Source organism: Ambystoma mexicanum, chromosome 4q (genome assembly GCF_040938575.1).
Source record: "Ambystoma mexicanum isolate Mex_15411 chromosome 4q, UKY_AmexF1_1, whole genome shotgun sequence".
Lineage (NCBI taxonomy): Eukaryota > Metazoa > Chordata > Amphibia > Caudata > Ambystomatidae > Ambystoma > Ambystoma mexicanum.
In genome coordinates this window covers 433,250,936-433,267,533 of record NC_090928.1, presented here as the reverse complement: position 1 = coordinate 433,267,533, position 16,598 = coordinate 433,250,936, and the positions used below count along the sequence as shown (strand labels likewise).

At 35.2% G+C, this 16,598-nt stretch overlaps 6 non-coding genes across 6 annotated transcripts; all 6 read left to right on the top strand.

Annotated features, from left to right (window-relative positions):
- Window positions 1-289: 289 nt before the first annotated feature.
- Window positions 290-361, top strand: TRNAC-GCA (transfer RNA cysteine (anticodon GCA)). Its single transcript has one exon. It is a non-coding gene; the product is annotated as a tRNA-Cys (tRNA).
- Window positions 362-1,243: 882 nt separating this feature from the next.
- Window positions 1,244-1,315, top strand: TRNAC-GCA (transfer RNA cysteine (anticodon GCA)). The gene has a single exon. It is a non-coding gene; the product is annotated as a tRNA-Cys (tRNA).
- A 1,836-nt stretch (window positions 1,316-3,151) lies between these two features.
- Window positions 3,152-3,223, top strand: TRNAC-GCA (transfer RNA cysteine (anticodon GCA)). Its single transcript has one exon. It is a non-coding gene; the product is annotated as a tRNA-Cys (tRNA).
- An 882-nt stretch (window positions 3,224-4,105) lies between these two features.
- Window positions 4,106-4,177, top strand: TRNAC-GCA (transfer RNA cysteine (anticodon GCA)). The gene has a single exon. It is a non-coding gene; the product is annotated as a tRNA-Cys (tRNA).
- Window positions 4,178-5,059: 882 nt separating this feature from the next.
- Window positions 5,060-5,131, top strand: TRNAC-GCA (transfer RNA cysteine (anticodon GCA)). The gene has a single exon. It is a non-coding gene; the product is annotated as a tRNA-Cys (tRNA).
- Window positions 5,132-10,744: 5,613 nt separating this feature from the next.
- Window positions 10,745-10,816, top strand: TRNAF-AAA (transfer RNA phenylalanine (anticodon AAA)). Its single transcript has one exon. It is a non-coding gene; the product is annotated as a tRNA-Phe (tRNA).
- Window positions 10,817-16,598: the final 5,782 nt, after the last annotated feature.

Sequence of the window (16,598 nt, the reverse complement as noted above, 5' to 3'; positions counted from 1 at the left end):
CACAAAATCAACAAACTGCAGTAGAGAAGCAGTTACATTTTGCAGAATTTGTGCATTTGACAAAAGATTTTTTTTCCATGTTCCAAGATCTACATGTGATACGAAATGTATGAATTCTTGCAATGGAAACCTCACTGTATTTTACCAAGGCAGGTAAAGGACATCCTTCGCACCCCATATACTTATAAGGAGGGTTTGGTGGCTGAAAATGCATTGCTTTGATGGTGATTGCATGTTGCTTGCACTTTGTACATATTACTGAATTAATAAAGGTGAACTTTTCAGAACTGGGGGTATAGCTCAGTGGTAGAGCATTTGACTGCAGATCAAGAGGTCCCTAGTTCAAATCTGGGTGCCCCCTTGTTCAACTGTTTTACCTGTAGAAATATTTTTTTAATTAAATAAATTGAAGAAAACATTTACAATCTTAGCATTTTATGTAATGAGCAACACATTTCTACTTTTGAAATACTCCTGATCATCTCTTGAAACATAGGGTAAACACCATGAAACTGTTTAGGATTTCTTCATATGATACAAGCTGTGTTTTACATTCACTCAAGTTATACTGGTGATATTATCAGTTTGAAATAGTCCATTGGAAGCTCATATGAATGTGATATAACTGTGGTGGAAACCAATAATATGCCCTTAATGAACTGTATTAATTTGTACAGCTGACCAGAAGAGCACTGATGTCATTAGTTGTACAAGTTCCATACAGTCACCCACTCTATCACCTTTTTAAAAAAGGGCAGTTTTCAACATTGAAGGGTTTATGTCAGTGGTAGAGCGTAGGAGTGTAGTTCAAGAAGTCACTGTTTCATAACCATATACCCTCTTCAATAGATCCTGTTAAAATGTTTTTCAACCCAATGCACTGTAAGAAACAATAAAATATATCATCATTTCATATACAAAACAATGAACAATTGGGTTTAACTATGCTCTTAGCACAAAATCAACAAACTGCAGTAGAGAAGCAGTTACATTTTGCAGAATTTGTGCATTTGACAAAAGATTTTTTTTCCATGTTCCAAGATCTACATGTGATACGAAATGTATGAATTCTTGCAATGGAAACCTCACTGTATTTTACCAAGGCAGATAAAGGACATCCTTCGCACCCCATATACTTATAAGGAGGGTTTGGTGGCTGAAAATGCATTGCTTTGATGGTGATTGCATGTTGCTTGCACTTTGTACATATTACTGAATTAATAAAGGTGAATTTTTCAGAACTGGGGGTATAGCTCAGTGGTAGAGCATTTGACTGCAGATCAAGAGGTCCCTAGTTCAAATCTGGGTGCCCCCTTGTTCAACTGTTTTACCTGTAGAAATATTTTTTTAATTAAATAAATTGAAGAAAACATTTACAATCTTAGCATTTTATGTAATGAGCAACACATTTCTACATTTGAAATACTCCTGATCATATCCTGAAACATAGGGTAAACACCATGAAACTGTTTAGGATTTCTTCATATGATACAAGCTGTGTTTTACATTCACCCAGGTTCTACTGGTGATATTATCAGTTTGAAATACTCCATTGGAAGCTCATATGAATGTTATAAAACTGTGGTGGAAACCAATAATATGCCCTTAATGAACTGTATTAATTTGTACAGCTGACCAGAAGTGCACTGATGTCATTAGTTCTACAAGTTCCATACACTCACCCACTCTATCACCTTTTTAACAAAGGGCAGTTTTCAACATTGAAGGGTTTATGTCAGTGGTAGAGCATAGGAGTGTAGTTCAAGAAGTCCCTGTTTCATAACCATATACCCTCTTCAATAGATCCTGTTAAAATGTTTTTCAACCCAATGCACTGTAAGAAACAATAGGATATATCATCATTTCATATACAAAACAATGAACAATTGGGTTTAAATATGCTCTTAGCACAAAGTCAACAAACTGCAGTAGAGAAGCAGTTACATTTTGCAGAATTTGTGCATTTGACAAAAGATTTTTTTTCCATGTTCCAAGATCTACATGTGATACGAAATGTATGAATTCTTGCAATGGAAACCTCACTGTATTTTACCAAGGCAGATAAAGGACATCCTTCGCACCCCTTATACTTATAAGGAGGGTTTGGCGGCTGAACATGCATTGCTTTGATGGTGATTGCATGTTGCTTCCACTTTGTACACATTACTGAATAAATAAAGTTGAACTTTTCAGAAATAGTGGTATAGCTCAGGGGTAGAGCATTTCACTGCAGATCAAAAGGTCCCTAGTTCAAATCTGGGTGTCCCCTTGTCCCACTGTTTTACCTGTAGAAATATGTTTTTAATTAAATAAATTGAAGTAAACATTTACAATCTTAGCATTTTATGTAATGAGCAACACATTTCTACATTTGAAATACTCCTGATCATCACCTGAAACATAGGGTAAACACCATTAAGCTGTTTAGGATTTCTTCATATGATACAAGCTGTGTTTTACATTCACCCAAGTTCTACTGGTGATATGATCAGTTTGAAATAGTCCATTGGAAGCTCATATGAATGTTATAAAACTGTGGTGGAAACCAATAATATGCCCTTAATGAACTGTATTAATTTGTGCAGCTGACCAGAAGAGCACTGATGTCATTAGTTGTACAAGTTCCATACAGTCACCCACTCTATCACCTTTTTAAGAAAGGGCAGTTTTCAACATTGAAGGGTTTATGTCAGTCGTAGAGCGTAGGAGTGTAGTTCAAGAAGTCACTGTTTCATAACCATATACCCTCTTCAATAGATCCTGTTAAAATGTTTTTCAACCCAATGCACTGTAAGAAACAATAAAATATATCATCATTTCATATACAAAACAATGAACAATTGGGTTTAACTATGCTCTTAGCACAAAATCAACAAACTGCAGTAGAGAAGCAGTTACATTTTGCAGAATTTGTGCATTTGACAAAAGATTTTTTTTCCATGTTCCAAGATCTACATGTGATACGAAATGTATGAATTCTTGCAATGGAAACCTCACTGTATTTTACCAAGGCAGATAAAGGACATCCTTCGCACCCCATATACTTATAAGGAGGGTTTGGTGGCTGAAAATGCATTGCTTTGATGGTTATTGCATGTTGCTTGCACTTTGTACATATTACTGAATTAATAAAGGTGAATTTTTCAGAACTGGGGGTATAGCTCAGTGGTAGAGCATTTGACTGCAGATCAAGAGGTCCCTAGTTCAAATCTGGGTGCCCCCTTGTTCAACTGTTTTACCTGTAGAAATATTCTTTTAATTAAATAAATTGAAGAAAACATTTACAATCTTAGCATTTTATGTAATGAGCAACACATTTCTACTTTTGAAATACTCCTGATCATCTCCTGAAACATAGGGTAAACACCATGAAACTGTTTAGGATTTCTTCATATGATACAAGCTGTGTTTTACATTCACCCAAGTTATACTGGTGATATTATCAGTTTGAAATAGTCCATTGGAAGCTCATATGAATGTTATAAAACTGTGGTGGAAACCAATAATATGCCCTTAATGAACTGTATTAATTTGTACAGCTGACCAGAAGAGCCCTGATGTCATTAGTTGTACAAGTTCCATACAGTCACCCACTCTATCACCTTTTTAAAAAAGGGCAGTTTTCAACATTGAAGGGTTTATGTCAGTGGTAGAGCGTAGGAGTGTAGTTCAAGAAGTCACTGTTTCATAACCATATACCCTCTTCAATAGATCCTGTTAAAATGTTTTTCAACCCAATGCACTGTAAGAAACAATAAAATATATCATCATTTCATATACAAAACAATGAACAATTGGGTTTAACTATGCTCTTAGCACAAAATCAACAAACTGCAGTAGAGAAGCAGTTACATTTTGCAGAATTTGTGCATTTGACAAAAGATTTTTTTTCCATGTTCCAAGATCTACATGTGATACGAAATGTATGAATTCTTGCAATGGAAACCTCACTGTATTTTACCAAGGCAGATAAAGGACATCCTTCGCACCCCATATACTTATAAGGAGGGTTTGGTGGCTGAAAATGCATTGCTTTGATGGTGATTGCATGTTGCTTGCACTTTGTACATATTACTGAATTAATAAAGGTGAATTTTTCAGAACTGGGGGTATAGCTCAGTGGTAGAGCATTTGACTGCAGATCAAGAGGTCCCTAGTTCAAATCTGGGTGCCCCCTTGTTCAACTGTTTTACCTGTAGAAATATTTTTTTAATTAAATAAATTGAAGAAAACATTTACAATCTTAGCATTTTATGTAATGAGCAACACATTTCTACTTTTGAAATACTCCTGATCATCTCCTGAAACATAGGGTAAACACCATGAAACTGTTTAGGATTTCTTCATATGATACAAGCTGTGTTTTACATTCACCCAGGTTATACTGGTGATATTAACAGTTTGAAATAGTCCATTGGAAGCTCATATGAATGTTATAAAACTGTGGTGGAAACCAATAATATGCCCTTAATGAACTGTATTAATTTGTACAGCTGACCAGAAGAGCCCTGATGTCATTAGTTGTACAAGTTCCATACAGTCACCCACTCTATCACCTTTTTAAAAAAGGGCAGTTTTCAACATTGAAGGGTTTATGTCAGTGGTAGAGCGTAGGAGTGTAGTTCAAGAAGTCACTGTTTCATAACCATATACCCTCTTCAATAGATCCTGTTAAAATGTTTTTCAACCCAATGCACTGTAAGAAACAATAAAATATATCATCATTTCATATACAAAACAATGAACAATTGGGTTTAACTATGCTCTTAGCACAAAATCAACAAACTGCAGTAGAGAAGCAGTTACATTTTGCAGAATTTGTGCATTTGACAAAAGATTTTTTTTCCATGTTCCAAGATCTACATGTGATACGAAATGTATGAATTCTTGCAATGGAAACCTCACTGTATTTTACCAAGGCAGATAAAGGACATCCTTCGCACCCCATATACTTATAAGGAGGGTTTGGTGGCTGAAAATGCATTGCTTTGATGGTGATTGCATGTTGCTTGCACTTTGTACATATTACTGAATTAATAAAGGTGAATTTTTCAGAACTGGGGGTATAGCTCAGTGGTAGAGCATTTGACTGCAGATCAAGAGGTCCCTAGTTCAAATCTGGGTGACCCCTTGTTCAACTGTTTTACCTGTAGAAATATTTTTTTAATTAAATAAATTGAAGAAAACATTTACAATCTTAGCATTTTATGTAATGAGCAACACATTTCTACATTTGAAATACTCCTGATCATATCCTGAAACATAGGGTAAACACCATGAAACTGTTTAGGATTTCTTCATATGATACAAGCTGTGTTTTACATTCACCCAGGTTCTACTGGTGATATTATCAGTTTGAAATAGTCCATTGGAAGCTCATATGAATGTTATAAAACTGTGGTGGAAACCAATAATATGCCCTTAATGAACTGTATTAATTTGTACAGCTGACCAGAAGTGCACTGATGTCATTAGTTCCACAAGTTCCATACAGTCACCCACTCTATCACCTTTTTAAAAAAGGGCATTTTTCAACATTGAAGGGTTTATGTCAGTGGTAGAGCATAGGAGTGTAGTTCAAGAAGTCCCTGTTTCATAACCATATACCCTCTTCAATAGATCCTGTTAAAATGTTTTTCAACCCAATGCACTGTAAGAAACAATAGGATATATCATCATTTCATATACAAAACAATGAACAATTGGGTTTAAATATGCTCTTAGCACAAAGTCAACAAACTGCAGTAGAGAAGCAGTTACATTTTGCAGAATTTGTGCATTTGACAAAAGATTTTTTTTCCATGTTCCAAGATCTACATGTGATACGAAATGTATGAATTATTGCAATGGAAACCTCACTGTATTTTACCAAGGCAGATAAAGGACATCCTTCGCACCCCTTATACTTATAAGGAGGGTTTGGCGGCTGAACATTCATTGCTTTGATGGTGATTGCATGTTGCTTCCACTTTGTACATATTACTGAATAAATAAAGTTGAACATTTCAGAAATAGGGGTATAGCTCAGGGGTAGAGCATTTCACTGCAGATCAAAAGGTCCCTAGTTCAAATCTGGGTGTCCCCTTGTCCCACTGTTTTACCTGTAGAAATATGTTTTTAATTAAATAAATTGAAGTAAACATTTACAATCTTAGCATTTTATGTAATGAGCAACACATTTCTACATTTGAAATACTCCTGATCATCACCTGAAACATAGGGTAAACACCATTAAGCTGTTTAGGATTTCTTCATATGATACAAGCTGTGTTTCACATTCACACAAGTTCTACTGGTGATATGATCAGTTTGAAATAGACCATTGGAAGCTCATATGAATGTTATAAAACTGTGGTGGAAACCAATAATATGCCCTTAATGAAATGTATTAATTTGTACAGCTGACCAGAAGTGCACTGATGTCATTAGTTCTACAAGTTCCATACAGTCACCCACTCTATCACCTTTTTAAAAAAGGGCAGTTTTCAACATTGAAGGGTTTATGTCAGTGGTAGAGCGTAGGAGTGTAGTTCAAGAAGTCCCTGTTTCATAAGCATATACCCTCGTCAATAGATCCTGTTAAAATGTTTTTCAACCCAATGCACTGTAAGAAACAATATGATATATCATCATTTCACATAAAAAACAATGAACAATTGGGTTTAACTATACTCTTAGCACAAAATCAACAAACTGCAGTAGAGAAGCAGTTACGTTTTGCAGAATTTGTGCATTTGACAAACGTTTTTTTTCCATGTTCCAAGATCTACATGTGATACGAAATGTATGAATTCTTGCAATGGAAACCTCACTGTATTTTACCACGGCAGATAAAGGACATTTTTGTACCCCTTATACTTATAAGGAGGGTTTGGTGGCTGAAAATGCATTGCTTTGATGGTGATTGCATGTTGCTTGCACTTTGTACATATTACTGAATTAATAAAGGTGAACTTTTCAGAACTGGGGGTATAGCTCAGTAGTAGAGCATTTGACTGCAGATCAAGAGGTCCCTAGTTCAACTCTGGGTGCCCCTTGTTCAACTGTTTTAACTGTAGAAATATTTTTTTATTAAATAAATTGAAGAAAACATTTGCAATGTTAGCATTTTATGTAATGAGCAACACATTTCTACATTTGAAATACTCCTGATCATCTCCTGAAACATAGGGTAAACACCATTAAGCTGTGTAGGATTTCTTCATATGATACAAGCTGTGTTTTACATTCACCCAAGTTCTACTGGTGATATGATCAGTTTGAAATAGACCATTGGAAGCTCATATGAATGTTATAAAACTGTGGTGGAAACCAATAATATGCCCTTAATGAAATGTATTAATTTGTACAGCTGACCAGAAGTGCACTGATGTCATTAGTTCTACAAGTTCCATACAGTCACCCACTCTATCACCTTTTTAAAAAAGGGCAGTTTTCAACATTGAAGGGTTTATGTCAGTGGTAGAGCGCAGGAGTGTAGTTCAAGAAGTCCCTGTTTCATAACCATATACCCTCTTCAATAGATCCTGTTAAAATGTTTTCCAACCCAATGCACTGTAAGAAACAATAGGATATATCATCATTTCTTATACAAAACAATGAAGTATTGGGTTTAACTATGCTCTTAGCACAAAATCGACAAACTGCAGTAGAGAAGCAGTTACATTTTCCAGAATGTGTGCATTTGACAAAAGATTTTTTTTTCCATGTCCCAAGATCTACATGTGATACGAAATGTATGAATTCTTGCAATGGAAACCTCACTGTATTTTACCAAGGCAGATAAAGGACATCCTTCGCACCCCATATACTTATAAGGAGGGTTTGGTGGCTGAAAATGTATTGCTTTGATGGTGATTGCATGTTGCTTGCACTTTGTACATATTACTGAATGAATAAAGGGGAACATTTCAGAACTGGGGGTATAGCTCAGTGTTAGAGCTTTTGACTGCAGATCCAGAGGTCCCTAGTTCAAATCTGGGTGCTCCCTTGATCAACTGTTTTACCTGTAGAAATATTGTTTTAACTAAATAAATTGAAGAAAACATTTACAATCTTAGCATTTTATGTAATGAGCAACACATTTCTACATTTGAAATACTCCTGATCATCTTCATGAAACTGTTTAGGATTTCTTCATATGATACAAGCTGTGTTTTACATTCACCCAAGTTCTACTGGTGATATGATCAGTTTGAAATAGTCCATTGGAAGCTCATATGAATGTTATAAAACTGTGGTGGAAACCAATAATATGCCCTTTATGAAATGTATTAATTTGTAGAGCTGACCAGAAGTGCATTGATGTCATTAGTTCTACAAGTTCCATACAGTCACCCACTCTATCACCTTTTTAAAAAAGGGCAGTTTTCAGCATTCAAGGGTTTAACTCAGTGGTAGAGCATAGGAGTGCAGTTCAAGAAGTCCCTGTTTCATAAGCATATACCCTCGTCAATATATCCTGTTAAAATGTTTTTCAACCCAATGCACTGTAAGAAACAATAGGATATATCATCATTTCATATACAAAACAATGAACAATTGGGTTTAACTATGCTCTTACCACAAAATCAACAAACTGCAGTAGAGAAGCAGTTACATTTTGCAGAATTTGTGCATTTGACAAAAGATTTTTTTCCATGTTCCAAGATCTACATGTGATACGAAATGTATGAATTCTTGCAATGGAAACCTCACTGTATTTTACCAAGGCAGATAAAGGACATCTTTCGTACCACTTATACTTATAAGGAGGGTTTGGTGGCTGAAAATGCTTTGCTTTGATGGTGATTGCATGTTGCTTGCACTTTGTACATATTACTGAATTAATAAAGGTGACATTTTCAGAACTGGGGGTATAACTCAGTGGTAGAGCATTTGACTGCAGATTAAGAGGTCGCTAGTTCATATCTGGATGCCCCCTTGTTCAACTGTTTTACCTGTAGAAATATTTTTTTAATTAAATAAATTGAAGAAAACATTTACAATCTTAGCATTTTATGTAATGAGCAACACATTTCTACATTTGAAATACTCCTGATCATCACCTGAAACATAGGGTAAACACCATTAAGCTGTTTAGGATTTCTTCATATGATACAAGCTGTGTTTTACATTCACCCAAGTTCTACTGGTGATATGATCAGTTTGAAATAGTCCATTGGAAGCTCATATGAATGTTATAAAACTGCGGTGGAAACCAATAATATGCCCTTAATGAAATGTATTAATTTGTACAGCTGAACAGAAGTGCACTGATGTCATTAGTTCTACAAGTTCCATACAGTCACCCACTCTATCACCTTTTTAAAAAAAAAGGACAGTTTTCAGCATTCAAGGGTTTAACTCAGTGGTAGAGCATAGGAGTGCAGTTCATGAAGTCCCTGTTTCATAAGCATATACCCTCGTCAATAGATCCTGTTAAAATGTTTTTCAACCCAATGCACTGTAAGAAACAATAGGATATATCATCATTTCATATACAAAACAATGAACAATTGGGTTTAACTATGCTCTTAGCACAAAATCAACAAACTGTAGTAGACAAGCATTTACATTTTGCAGAATTTGTGCATTTGACAAAAGATTTTTTTTCCATGTTCCAAGATCTACATGTGATACGAAATGCATGAATTCTTGCAATGGAAACCTCACTGTATTTTACCAAGGCAGATAAAGGACATCCTTCGCACCCCATATACTTATAAGGAGGGTTTGGTGGCTGAAAATGCATTGCTTTGATGGTGATTGCTTGTTGCTTGCACTTTGTACATATTACTGAATTAATAAAGGTGAACTTTTCAGAAATGGGGGTATAGCTCAGTGGTAGAGCATTTGACTGCAGATCAAGAGGTCCCTCGTTCAACTGTTTTACCTGTAGAAATATTTTTTTAATTAAATAAATTGAAGAAAACATTTACAATCTTAGCATTTTATGTAATGAGCGAGCAACACATTTCTACATTTGAAATACTCCTGATCATCTCCTGAAACATAGGGTAAACACCATGAAACTGTTTAGGATTTCTTCATATGATACAAGCTGTGTTTTACATTCACCCAAGTTCTACTGGTGATATTATCAGTTTGAAATAGTCCATTGGAAGCTCATATGAATGTTATAAAACTGTCGTAGAAACCAATAACATGCCCTTAATGAACTGTATTAATTTGTACAGCTAACCAGAAGTGCACTGATGTCATTAGTTCTACAAGTTCCATACAGTCACCCACTATATCACCTTTTTAAAAAAGGGCAGTTTTCAACATAGAAGGGTTTATGTCAGTGGTAGAGCGTAGGAGTGTAGTTCAAGAAGTCCCTGTTTCATAACCATATACCCTCTTCAATAGATCCTGTTAAAATGTTTTTCAACCCAATGCACTGTAAGAAACAATAGGATATATCATCATTTCATATACAAAACAATGAACAATTGGGTTTAACTATGCGCTTAGCACAAAATCAACAAACTGCAGTAGAGAAGCAGTTACATTTTGCAGAATTTGTGCATTTGACAAAAGATTTTTTTTCCATGTTCCAAGATCTACATGTGATACGAAATGTATGAATTCTTGCAATGGAAACCTCACTGTATTTTACCAAGGCAGATAAAGGACATCCTTCGCACCCCATATACTTATATGGAGGGTTTGGTGGTTGAAAATGCATTTCTTTGATGGTGATTGCATGTTGCTTGCACTTTGTACATATTACTGAATTTATCAAGATGAGCTATTCAGAACTGGGGGTACAGCTCAGTGGTAGAGCATTTCACTAAAGATCAAGAGGTCCCTAGTTCAAATCTGGGTGTCCCCTTGTTCAACTGTTTTACCTGTAGAAATATGTTTTTAATTAAATAAATTGAAGAAAACATTTACAATCTTAGCATTTTATGTAATGAGCAACACATTTCTACATTTGAAATACTCCTGATCATCACCTGAAACATAGGGTAACCATTAAGCTGTTTAGGATTTCTTCATATGATACAAGCTGTGTTTTACATTCACCCAAGTTCTACTGGTGATATGATCAGTTTGAAAAAGTCCATTGGAAGCTCATATGAATGTTATAAAACTGTGGTGGAAACCAATAATATGCCCTTAATGAACTGTATTAATTTGTACAGCTGACCTGAAGTGCACTGATGTCATTAGTACTACAAGTTCCATACAGTCACCCACTCTATCACCTTTTTAAGAAAGGGCAGTTTTCAGCATTCAAGGTTTTAACTCAGTGTAGAGCGTAGGAATGCAGTTCAAGAAGTCCCTGTTTCATAACCATATACCCTCTTCAATAGATCCTGTTAAAATGTTTTTCAACCCAATGCACTGTAAGAAACAATAAGATATATCATCATTTCATATACAAAACAATGAACAATTGGGTTTAACTATACTCTTAGCACAAAATCAACAAACTGCAGTAGAGAAGCAGTTATGTTTTGCAGAATTTGTGCATTTGACAAAAGATTTTTTTTCCATGTTCCAAGATCTTCATGTGATACCAAATGTATGAATTCTTGCAATGGAAACCTCACTGTATTTTACCAAGGCAGATAAAGGACATCTTTTGTACCCCTTATACTTATAAGGAGGGTTTGGTGGCTGAAAATGCATTGCTTTGATGGTGATTGCATGTTGCTTCCACGTTGTACATATTACTGAATAAATAAAGGTGAATATTTCAGAAATGGGGGTATAGCTCAGGGGTAGAGCATTTCACTGCAGATCAAAAGGTCCCTAGTTCAAATCTAGGTGCCCCCTTGTCCAACTGTTTTACCTGTAGAAATATGTTTTTAATTAAATAAATTGAAGTAAACATTTGCACTCTTAGCATTTTATGTAATGAGCAACACATTTCTACATTTGAAATACTCCTGATCATCTCCTGAAACATAGGGTAAACACCATGAAACTGTTTAGGGATTCTTCATATGATACAAGCTGTGTTTTACATTCACCCAAGTTCTACTGGTGATATGATCAGTTTGAAATAGTCCATTTGAAGCTCATATGAATGTTATAAAACTGTGGTGGAAACCAATAATATGCCCTTAATGAAATGTATTAATTTGAATTCTTGAAACCTCACTGTATTTTACCAAGGCAGATAAAGGACTTTTTGTACCCCTTATACTTATAAGTAGGGTTTGGTGGCTGAAAATGCATTGCTTTGATGGTGATTGCATGTTGCTTGCACTTTGTACATATTACTGAATTAATAAAGGTGAACTTTTCAGAACTGGCAGTATAGCTCAGTAGTAGAGCATTTGACTGCAGATCAAGAGGTCCCTAGTTCAACTCTGGGTGCCCTTTGTTCAACTGTTTTACCTGTAGAAATATTTTTTTAATAAAATAAATTGAAGTAAACATTTACAATCTTAGCATTTTATGTAATGAGCAACAAATTTTTACATTTGAAATACTCCTGATCATCTCCTTAAACATAGGGTAAACACCATGAAACTGTTTAGGATTTCTTCATATGATACAAGCTGTGTTTTACATTCACCCAAGTTCTGCTGGTGATATTATCAGTTTGAAATAGTCCATTGGAAGCTCATATGAATGTTATAAAACTGTGGTGGAAACCAATAATATGCCCTTAATGAAATGTATTAATTTGTACAGCTGACCAGAAGTGCACTGATGTCATTAGTTCTACAAGTTCCATACAGTCACCCACTCTATCACCTTTTTAAAAAAGGGCAGTTTTCAGCATTCAAGGGTTTAACTCAGTGCTAGAGCATAGGAGTGCAGTTCAAGAAGTCCCTGTTTCATAACCATATACCCTCTTCAATAGATCCTGTTAAAATGTTTTTCAACCAAATGCACTGTAAGAAACAATAGGATATATCATCATTTCATATACAAAACAATGAACAATTGGTTTTAACTATGCTCTTAGCACAAAATCAACAAACTGCAGTAGAGAAGCAGTTACATTTTGCAGAATTTGTGCATTTGACAAAAGATTTTTTTCCATGTTCCAAGATCTACATGTGATACGAAATGTATGAATTCTTGCAATGGAAACCTCACTGTATTTTACCAAGGCAGATAAAGGACATTCTTCGCACCCCTTATACTTATAAAGAGGGTTTGGTGGCTGAACATGCATTGCTTTGATTGTGATTGCATGTTGCTTCCACTTTGTACATATTACTGAATAAATAAAGGTGAATATTTCAGAAATGGGGGTATAGTTCAGGGGTAGAGCATTTCACTGCAGCTCTAGAGGTCCATAGTTCAAATCTGAGTACCCCCTTGTTCAACTGTTTTACCTGTAGAAATATATTTTTTTATTAAATAAATTGAAGAAAACATTTACAATCTTAGCATTTTATGTAATGAGCAACACTTTTCTACATTTGATATACTCCTGATCATCTCCTGAAACATAGGGTAAACACCATGAAACTGTTTAGGATTTCTTCATATGATGCAAGCTGTGTTTTACATGCACCCAAGTTCTACTGGTGATATTATCAGTTTGAAATAGTCCATTGGAAGCTAATATGAATGTTATAAAACTGTGGTGGAAACCAATAATATGCCCTTAATGAACTGTATTAATTTGTACAGCTGTCCAGAAGTGCACTGATGTCATTAGTTCTACAAGTTCCATACAGTCACCCACTCTTTCACCTTTTTAAAAAAGGGCAGTTTTCAGCATTCAAGGGTTCAACTCAGTGGTAGAGCGTAGGAATGCAGTTCAAAAAGTCCCTGTTTCATAACCATATACCCTCTTCAATAGATCCTGTTAAAATGGTTTTCAACCCAATACACTGTAAGAAACAATAAGATATATCATCATTTCATATACAAAACAATGAACAATTGGGTTTAACTATGCTCTTAGCACAAAATCAACAAACTGCAGTAGAGAAGCAGTTACATTTTGCAGAATTTATGCATTTGACAAAAGATTTTTTTCCATGTTCCAAGATCTACATGTGATACGAAATGTATGAATTCTTGCAATGGAAACCTCATTGTATTTTACCAAGGCAGATAAAGGACATCCTTCGCACCCCATATACTTATAAGGAGGGTTTGGTGGCTGAAAATGCTTTGCTTTGATGGTGATTGCATGTTGCTTGCACTTTGTACATATTACTGAATTAATAAAGGGGAGCTTTTCAGAACTGGGGGTATAGCTCAGTGGTAGAGCATTTGACTGCAGATGAAGCGGTCCCTAGTTCAAATCTGGGTGCCCCCTTCTTCAACTGTTTTACCTGTAGAAATATTTTTTTTATTAAATAAATTGAAGTAAACATTTACAATCTTAGCATTTTATGTAATGAGCAACACATTTCTACATTTGAAATACTCCTGATCATCACCTAAAACATAGGGTAAACACCATTAAGCTGTTTAGGATTTCTTCGTATGATACAAGCTGTGTTTTACATTCACCCAAGTTCTACTGGTGATATGATCAGTTTGAAATAGACCATTGGAAGCTCATATGAATGTTATAAAACTGTGGTGGAAACCAATAATATGCCCTTAATGAAATGTATTAATTTGTACAGCTGACCAGAAGTGCACTGATGTCATTAGTTCTACAAGTTCCATACAGTCACCCACTCTATCACCTTTTTAAAAAAGGGCAGTTTTTAGCATTCAAGGGTTTAACTCAGTGGTAGAGCATAGGAGTGCAGTTCAAGAAGTCCCTGTTTCATAAGCATATACCCTAGTCAATAGATCCTGTTAAAATGTTTTTCAACCCAATGCACTGTAAGAAACAATAGGATATATCATCATTTCATATAAAAAACAATGGAACATTGGGTTTAATTATACTCTTAGCACAAAATCAACAAACTGCTGTAGAGAAGCAGTTACGTTTTGCAGAATTTGTGCATTTGTCAAACGTTTTTTTTTCATGTTCCAAGATCTACATGTGATACGAAATGTATGAATTCTTGCAATGGAAACCTCACTGTATTTTTACCAAGGCAGATAAAGGACATTTTTGTACCCCTTATACTTATAAGGAGGGTTTGGTGGTTGAAAATGCATTGCTTTGATGGTGATTGCATGTTGCTTGCACTTTGTACATATTACTGAATTAATAAAGGTGAACTTTTCAGAACTGGGCGTATAGCTCAGTAGTAGAGCATTTGACTGCAGATCAAGAGGTCCCTAGTTCAACTCTGGGTGCCCTTTGTTCAACTGTTTTACCTGTAGAAATATTTTTTTTATTAAATAAATTGAAGAAAACATTTACAATGTTAGCATTTTATGTAATGAGCAAAAACATTTCTACATTTGAAATACTCCTGATCATCTCCTGAAACATAGGGTAAACACCATGAAACTGTTTAGGATTTCTTCATATGATACAAGCTGTGCTTTACATTCACCCAAGTTCTACTGGTGATATTATCAGTTTGAAATAGTCCATTGGAAGCTCATATGAATGTTATAAAACTGTGGTGGAAACCAATAATATGCCCTTAATGAAATGTATTAATTTGTACAGCTGACCAGAAGTGCACTGATGTCATTAGTTATACAAGTTCCATAGAGTCACCCACTCTATCACCTTTTTAAAAAAGGGCAGTTTTCAACATTCAAGGGTTTATGTCAGTGGTAGAGCGTAGGAGTGTAGTTCAAGGAGTCCCTGTTTCATAACCATATACCCTCTTCAATAGATCATGTTACAATGTTTTTCAACCGAATGCACTGTAAGAAACAATAGGATATATCATCATTTCATATACAAAACAATGAACAATTGGGTTTAACTATGCTCTTAGCACAAAATCAACAAACTGCAGTAGACAAGCATTTACATTTTTCAGAATTTGTGCATTTGACAAAAGATTTTTTTTCCATGTTCCAATATCTACATGTGATACGAAATGTATGAATTCTTGCAATGGAAACCTCACTGTATTTTACCAAGGCAGATAAAGGACATCCTTCGCACCCCATATACTTATAAGGAGGGTTTGGTGGCTGAAAATGCATTGCTTTGATGGTGATTGCATGTTGCTTGCACTTTGTACATATTACTGAATTAATAAAGGAGAACCTTTCAGAACTGGCGGTATAGCTCAGTGGTAGAGCATTTGACTGCAGATCAAGAGGTCTCTAGTTCAAATCTGGGTGCCCCCTTGTTCAACTGTTTTACCTGTAGAAATATTTTTTTAATTAAATAAATTGAAGACAACATTTACAATCTTAGCATTTTATGTAATGAGCAACACATTTCTACATTTGAAATACTCCTGATCATCTCCTGAAACATAGGGTAAACACCATGAAACTGTTTGGGATTTCTTCATATGATACAAGCTGTGTTTTACATTCACCCAAGTTCTACTGGTGATATTATCAGTTTGAAATAGTCCATTGGAAGCTCATATGAATGTTATAAAACTGTGGTGGAAACCAATACTATGCCCTTAATGAACTGTATTAATTTGTACAGCTGACCAGAAGTGCACTGATGTCATTAGTTCTACAAGTTCCATACAGTCACCCACTCTATCACCTTTTTAAAAAAGGGCAGTGTTCAACATTGAAGGGTTTATGTCAGTGGTAGAGTGTAGGAGTGTAGTTCAAGAAGTCCCTGTTTCATA